This window comes from Branchiostoma belcheri, unplaced genomic scaffold, assembly GCF_001625305.1.
Source record: "Branchiostoma belcheri isolate BF01 breed outbred unplaced genomic scaffold, Haploidv18h27 scaffold5, whole genome shotgun sequence".
Taxonomy (NCBI): Eukaryota; Metazoa; Chordata; class Leptocardii; order Amphioxiformes; family Branchiostomatidae; genus Branchiostoma; species Branchiostoma belcheri.
The window spans coordinates 6,591,089-6,599,950 of record NW_017804131.1 but is presented as its reverse complement, the minus strand read 5'-3'; the positions used below and the strand labels follow the sequence as shown (position 1 = coordinate 6,599,950).

General features: G+C 41.4%; 1 pseudogene; it reads right to left on the bottom strand.

Annotated features, from left to right (window-relative positions):
- Positions 1-4,608, bottom strand: part of LOC109479717 — a 24,233-nt pseudogene extending 19,625 nt beyond the window's left edge.
- Between the last annotated feature and the right edge of the window lie 4,254 nt (positions 4,609-8,862).

Sequence of the window (8,862 nt, the reverse complement as noted above, 5' to 3'; positions counted from 1 at the left end):
ATGTGCGCGTGTGTGTGTGTTTGTGTGTGTGTGTGTGTTTGTGAGTGAGTGAGTGGTGTGTGTGTGTGTGTGCGTGTGTGTGTGCATGTGTGTTTGTGTGTGTTTGTGTGTGTGTGTTATAGGCAAATGAAGAGAACTGTGTTACCTGTAACCTGAAATGTTACCTTATAGGCTATAACCCTGCAGGCGTCACACCTCAGGTAGTCCGGCATGTGCATAGACTCGGACTCCTCACTGTTCACGTCAGGCCCAGAGTAACTGATGATCCCCGACTGTCCTAAGGCGCCTGGAGCGAGGCACAGCATAACAAAGAACATGCAAACTACGGCAAGAAATCCTTGGGGCATCATTTTAAGCGAACAAGTTGGCTCTTTCAGTTAGGACGTAATAATAGACCTGCTCTGAACCAGTCTGGGTTTGAAATTACGAGGGTTTGTAATTAATATTTGATTGTTTTCTTTCACACAATTTGCCGTGCTGGACCAATACACGTTGCACACGAATGTCATTATCATTTTACGATGGAAATTGTTTTGGCGGGCTGGCACATGCGGCACATTCACCAGTTTCCCATCCCCAGAATGCAATGCGAAAATAGGGGGTAACCCTCATTTGCATAGGGCTGGACGGCATCGGAATGATCCTGTTGACGTTAAACAGCTTGCTTTTCTCTGTGTTTTGAGGTGTTGGGGGCATTTTATGCTCAACATTAATTAAATTACTATGGGCCGAATCTGACAACAAAATAATAGAGAATGAAGTTTTAGTGTTCTTTTCAACATATGTGATTTGTAACGTTACAGCATCAGTATAGCGTTACGACTATAACGTTACAAACCACACATACCAAAAAATTCATTCTCTATTTGTTTTCATGATCAGATTCAACCCATAGTAATTTAATTAATGAGCATGAAATGCCCCGACACCTCAAAACACAGGGAAAAACAAGCTGTTTAACGTCAACAGGATCATTCCGATGCCTTCCAGTCCTATGCAAATGAGGGTTATCCCCCTATTTTCGCATTGCATTCTGGGAATGGGAAACTGGTGAATATAACACTTGCTGAAATATGTGACTCAGCTTGTCTAATACTTAGTAAGTAGTATTTCTGTCAATTCGGGAACGTTTTGTTTAAAAAAATGTCGGTTGGACAATATTGCAGTTCACAGCTGCCCGCCAGAGGACGCTACTTGCTATGTGGGTTGAGGGCTGATGTCAAGGCCGCACAACACAGTATTTATGGGCGAACCCCGTAGTCAAAAGTAGTCCAGGCACAAAGTAGTGCTGCACAATACTAGAGAAAGTTGCAGAGATTGTTCTGTGCATGGCATCGAGATGGAACCTGTGGTAAATGTTAGAGAAATACGTCAGTTTTGAGACTGTAAAAGTTGAGTTATGGTGCGTGTTCAGTCGGCGTAGATTTGCGCTCTAATACTTGTACCGAGTAGTACTGTGCGTTGGCTGCAGTTCCGTGACCTCCGCAGTGGCGCTAATAAAAGAGGGCATGAGAAAAGAACTAGCCGGCAAACTTAAGCTCATTTTCACATATTTTGTACACTATACCCTGAAATTAGACATATCAAAATACTGAACCTTGCTTGTGCACCCTACTATGATTTTCAGTGAGTCGAAGTGAGTCACTTTGGGGTCCTTAACTATAGAAATCCCCATAGGGCTAAAACTGTGTTGTGCCGCCTCAAGTCATTTACATGATCCTGCTAAATATATACATGACTCCGACACTACATAGAGGTTTCTAATATACCTGAGACAAGGGGTGGGAGAGGTTTAGTCGTGATGTGGGAGACTACTAAAACCTAACCTAACCCCAATCGTAAGTCTAATCCTAGCCCTGAACAATGATCCCAACTCTAACTCTAACCATAGCCCTAAACTCTAACACCAACCCGAACCCAAGCCCTGAACACCTAACTTCTCACGTATGTGGCAGCTCAAGGATTTGGCTCAACACCTGGTGAACCGGCGTAAAACCGACAGTTGCAATAACTCTGACTCTGTTTTCAACTTCTTCCGCTATAGAAAGTAGTCCTCTTCAAGACGTTGCTAAGGCCACACCAAGTACATTTTATGGATGACGTCCTTTGGAGACCCTAAATCTAATGCGAGAGGGCGAAAAAAAACAAGAAGGGCCCTAAAAAACAAGATGCTTAGATTAGAAATATACTAAGAGACGACAAATGTTAGGACACAAATTGAATGAGGTGACACAGTGTAACAAGCAAGAGGTCATTTATTCATCATCAAAACAGCAATAAATCAGGTGGAACAGCACCTGTCGTCCTGTGCTTTGGGGAGATAGATGGAGCGGTCAGCAAGTTTCTTCAAATGTGGCAGCATGTACGAAACTGAATTCCTAATGGAAGTCATGATGTCCTTGCTTGATGATTCATAAGCTTTGGTCCGTACAAACCTATTTGCGGCACTGTCATGACTCTTTGGTCATAGTTACAGGAAGCGGAATTTCTTGTTTTTTTTCTAGGAACAGGCCAAAATCAATGCGCGCGCGGACGTCATCCATAAAATTTACTTGGTGTGTCCTAATAGAACAAAGTGACTAAACATGCTTCTACAACTCACACGAGTTCTTACACTTCTTTTCCATTAGGCCACACTGACTTAATTTTATGGATAACATCCTCTGAAGACCCCCAAACTAGTGCGCACGGGCGAAGAAAAAAAAATTCCGGCCAAAAATAAAAATGCTACTAAACCACAGGAATACAAAGCTGGTATTTTGAATTTGCGGTATAGTACATAGCGACGTTTACGACAAGCTGGCACATGCTGGCTTTTTGCAGAATTTACTGCACATGAATGTTCTGAGTTCTTGATCCTCCAGAGTTACTACAGTCTCCGCTAACTACCATGGACTAACTAACTAGCCTTGGTGCCGTCCTCCAGAGTTACCACCGGCTCCGTATTGTTGCTAACTACCATGGACTACCCAGGCCAAGAGCCAGGCCAGAGCCTCGGAGAATGTGATCTTTTTTTTTGAGAATAATAGGCGAAAATCAATGCGCTCGTGGATGTCATCCATAAAATTAAGTCGGTGTGGCCTTATCGCCGTGAGTTTGCTTCGGAGGATAATAACTTCAGTAAGAGGATCTGAGAGTGCAGATTGCCTATAAACCTCTTGAGATCCTCTTGAGATACCGTTTCTTATTACCCTTGGTCAGATGTTTCTCCAATCGCTCACCGAATGCCATTTGGAACCTAACAAATCTAACCTCGGTGTCACGGATGTAATCAGTCCACGTTTCTTGCCAACAGGCGAGGGGAGTGTTGAATAAGGCCCTGTTCATATAAAGTCAGTGAAGGCGCTTTACATGTGGTTTCCCCCGAAGCCGATTTCAAGTGGCTCCATCTGAACGCGCCAAATCACATTGAAATCGCCTTGATCCCAAACCACTTCTAGAGGTGATTTCGAATCGGTTTTCCCGCATCGCGATTTGCGTCTGAACGCAATGTGATTTCAATGTGACTTCACCTGGTCATGGATTACCGGGTGATATTTCTTCATTTATATGATATTTCTTTATTTATATGAAATACCAAATATTACGTGGCAGCAACTTAAAGAGCAGTAATGGCCAAATAATGTGTCCGTTCTAGGGCGAGCTTCACCGCCTCTGGCGGGACCACGTCGGCATTCGGCCTTGATACGATGGGAGGGGGGCACCAGCCAGCAGGTCGTTGACCTCTGACATTAATAACACACTACCTTGCGTGTTTTCATTAAATAACAATGAATGCAGTCTAGGAAAATCGTGATCGGGCACGGTTTGAAAGGAATGTATGGCACGTGGACCAGATGTGAGGAATGCGAGTTACCCGAATCGCGGTTCGGGTGGTTTCATATGAACAAGGCCTAAGACAGGTGAAGTAAGGACAGGTACAGACGGATAAAATACCGTGTTAACGCCAATCCCGTATCATCGTTATGTTGTACCTGTGATCTAACTGATCTCAGTCTTTCAGTCGACAAACACAAGAGGAGATATCATCGCTTACGGCCACGCCCTGTGCGATAGATTAATGATCAATCCCAGACCTTCGAAACCCTTCTATCCTTTCGTATCTTTCCGTAGCCTTTGCCTGTATGTGTGCATGCATGTATTTAGATTATCATGAAAGTTCATCTGTGTTGGTAGTAATCATAGTAAAACGTTGAACTTTATTTCAACACACAATTTACAGAGATCAAATTTCAAATTTTCAGAGATCAAATTTTCGGTCGCTGAAAATTTGATCTCTGTAAATTGTGTGTTGGAATAAAGTTCAACGTTTTACTATGTATGGATTTAGTTTATCACGATTACTTAAGAAGCTTTGGGTGGATTGTTTTGCATGAAAATTGGTAGGTAGGCAGACCTTAATAAATTTTACCCCCCCCCCCTGGCGGCTTGTTCTGTTTTGATATCTGGACTTGCTAGGGTCATGAATTTTAGATGGTAGATAGCCTTTGTGCTCTGGAAGATGTTCGTTCATTTCTTGGTAATGGGATCAGTTTCATGACACGCTTCAAGCCAAAGTAATGCTCTTATGCTTCGTGGGTCCTTACAAGGGTCCACTCTTCTAGCCATCGTTCCACTTCAGTAAGCGAAAATAACATCATCGGTTTGACTGGGAGGGTGCCGATATCATCCCAAGGCCAAACGGTATGAGTAAAATGCATTGAGATGTTTCTGCTAATCTTGCATGAGCTTTCTTGCCACACAAGTACGTATTTTCTGGGCTCCTAAGTCATAATGCCATTTGCAAGTAAATATGAAAGTTGCCTTGGTGTGTTATTCGGTAAAATTCTGACACGATTTCGTTAAATGGATCCGGATGCTGTAGTGATGTCTTTTATCAACCTGTATATGTATCAATCTGTACTGTATATTATTTACTTGTATATTGAACGTGTGCAATTACTATGGATCTCTGATCAACATGGAGTAGTGTAGTAGTCATCTCATACATAAGTAGAATAATAGTATACGTATGAGTGTCTTTCAATATTGTTTAAAACTGCAATACATAGGTGATGGGATCTAAAGGGAGTTACCAAGAATAAAGATGTGTATGCGTTTGGGAATTTTTTTTATGAGCGCCATATTTCAAAATCTTTTATTACCCAAACCAAAATAACGTCTCTCGTTTGACCGTTTCCAAAATAATATCCAGCTGCTTTTTGGCGTAACGTCTGTCTACTAATAAAACACAACAGCATCTGTCCTTGGTGCTGAATGCCATCCACACACAGGCAGTGACACCATGCGCTGTTAACTGTGACTTGTGTGTTAACTTTTACCTTGAACTAAACACTAATACACACAAACACAGACAAGCATACATTCAGCTGGATCTGTCCTTGGTGCTGAATGCCATCCACGGACAGGCAAGGACACTTTGAGCGGTTTACTGTGACTTGTGTGTACCCTTATACGTAGAACTGAACACTAATGCAGACATACAGAGGCAAGCACGCATTCAGCTGGGTCTGTCCTTGGTGCTGAATGCCATCCACTCACAGGCTAGGGTACTTTGATCTATTTACTGTAACTTATATGCAAACTTGTAGCTGAAACTGAATACTAATTGACGCAGACACAGACATACAATACACATTTAGCTGGGTCTGTCCTTGGTGCTGAATGCCATCTACTTACAGGCAAGAAAACTTTAAGCGGTTTACTGTGACTTGCGTGTAAGTTTTACGTAGAACTGAACACTAATGCAAGCAAACACAGACATACATACATAATCAGCTGGGTCTGTCCTTGGTGCTGAATGCCATCCACTCTCAGGCTAGGGTACTTTAAGCGGTTTGCTGTGGTTTATGTGTAAACTTATACCTTGAACTAAAACACTAATGCACATATACACAGGCATATACATACATACTCAGCTGGACCTGTCCTTGTTGCTGAATTCAATCCACGCACAGGTAAGAACACTTTGAGCGGTTTACTGTGACCTGTGTGTAATTCCTAAGAGTTTTTGTTACCCTAACCCTAACCCAAACCCTAAACATGTCACGGTCTTAACTAGAGCTGTGTACCGGTACGCAGTACCGATACTGTACCGGTAAAATTGATTAGGTACAGGTCCAAAATACCTAATCCGTCAGTACCGGTACTGTACCTAAACAATTTCACACCAATTTTATGCCTATTTGTGACCTCAAATGTGTAAATAGCTGGTTAACAATGGGTCCCTGTGTAAGGACAGTGTGTTCATGAAAACAAAAACATATATATAGCCTATATTTTATCTGAGCATTCGCCATAAACAAAGAATAAACCTTAACTATCAAGTTTATTTATGTTTTTTTTGTTATTGAAGGAGTTCAGAAGAGCATATAAATTGGTCGAATTGTTCAGGTACAGGTTCAGGTCCGGACCTGTACCTAAACCTGTGTACCTGTACCTGTACCTGTACCTAAAATTTGTTTAGGTACACAGCTCTAGTCTTAACCCTATCTAGACCGGGTCAAAGACGATATTCCAAAACGGTTTGCTGTTCTGGAATACTTGTGTCAAACCCTTTCAAACGATACCAAACTTTTGCGTCCTAAAACTTGTTTTTACCCTAACCCTAGACCAAACCCTAACCATGTCACGATCATTAACTTGTTACTATAGCGTCACCTGGAAGTGTTCAAACACGTACAATTCCAAAACCAATGACGATATTCCAAAACGATTTGCTGTTCTGGAATACTTGTGTCAAACCCTTTCAAACGATACCAAACTTTCCCTTCCTAAGAGCTTTTGTTACCCTAACCCTAACCCAAACCCTAACCATGTCACGGTCATTAACTTGTTACTATAGCGTCACCTAAAAAGTTCAAACACGTACAATTCCAAAACCAAAGACGATATTCCAAAACGGTTTGCTGTTCTGGAATACTTGTGTCAAACCCTTCCAAACGATACCAAACTTTTGTGTCCTAAAACTTGTTTTTACCCTAACCTATTGCAAACCCTAACCATGTCGCGATCATTAACTTGTTACTATAGCGTAACCTGGAAGTGTTCAAACACGTTCAATTCCAAAACCAAAGACGATATTCCAAAACGGTTTGCTGTTCTGGAATACTTGTGTCAAACCCTTTCAAACGATACCAAACTTTTCCTTCCTAAGAGTTATTGTTACCCTAACCCTAACCCAAACCCTAACCATGTCACGATCATTAACTTGTTACTATAGCGTCACCTGGAAGTGTTCAAACACGTACAATTCCAAAACCAAAGACGATATTCCAAAACGGTTTGCTGTTCTGGAATACTTGTGTCAAACTCATTCAAACGATACCAAACTTTTGCGTCCTAAAACTTGTTTTTACCCTAACCCTAGCCCAAACCCTAACCATGTCACGATCATTAACTTGTTACTATAGCGTCACCTGAAGTGTTCAAACACGTACAATTATACAACCAAAGACGATATTCCAAACGGTTTGCTGTTCTGGAATACCTGTGTCAAACCCTTTCAAACGATACCAAACTTTTGCGTCCGAAAACTTGTTTTTACCCTAACCCTAGCACAAACCCTAACAATGTCACGATCATTAACTTGTTACTATAGCGTCACCTGGAAGTGTTCAAACACGTACAATTCCAAACCCAAAGACGATATTCCAAAACGGTTTGCTGTTCTGGATTACTTGTGTCAAACCCTTTCAAACGATACCAAACTTTTGCGTCCTAAAACTTGTTTTTACCCTAACCCTATTCCAAACCCTAACCATGTCAAGGATCATTAACTTGTTACTATAGCGTCACCTGGAAGTGTTCAAACACGTACAATTCCAAAACCAAAGACGATATTCCGAAACGGTTTGCTGTTCTGGAATACTTGTGTCAAACCCTTTCAAACGATACCAAACTTTTCCTTCCTAAGAGTTATTGTTACCCTAACCCTAACCCAAACCCTAACCATGTCACGGTCATTAACTTTTTTACTATAGCGTCACCTGAAAAGTTCAAACACGTACAATTCCAAAACCAAAGACGATATTCCAAAAACGGTTTGCTGTTCTGGAATACCCGTGACAAACCCTTTCAAACGATACCAAACTTTTGCGTCCGAAAACTTGATTTTACCGTAACCCTAACCCAAACCCTGACCATATCAAGACCATTAATTTGTTTCTATAGCGTCACCTGAAAAGTTTAAACACGTACAATTCCAAAACCAAAGACGATATTCCAAAACGGTTTGCTGTTCTGCAATACTTGTGTCAAACCCTTTCAAACGATACCAAACTTTCCCTTCCTAAGAGTTGTTGCTACCCTACTCCTAACCCAAACCCTAACCATGTCACGATCATTAACTTGTTACTATAGCGTCACCTGAAAAGTTTAAACACGTACAATTCCAAAACCAAAGACGATATTCTAAAACGGTTTGCTGTTCTGGAATACTTGTGTCAAACCCTTTCAAACGACACCAATCTTTAACGTCCTAAAACTTGTTTTCACCCTACCCATAGCCCAAAACCTAACCAAATCACCATCATTGACTTGTTACTATAGCGTCACCTGGAAGTGTTCAAACACGTACAATTCCAAAACCAAAGACGATATTCCAAAACGGTTTGCTCATCTGGAATACTTGTGTCAAACCCTTTCAAACGATACCAAACTTTTGCGTCCTAAAACTTGTTTTTACCCTAACCCTAACTCAAACCCTAACCGTGTCACGGTCATTAACTTTTTTACTATAGCGTCACCTAAAAAGTTTAAACACGTACAATTCCAAAACCAAAGACGATATTCCAAAACGGTTTGCTGTTCTGGAATACTTGTGTCAAACCCTTCTAACGATACCAAACTTTTAGTCGTCCT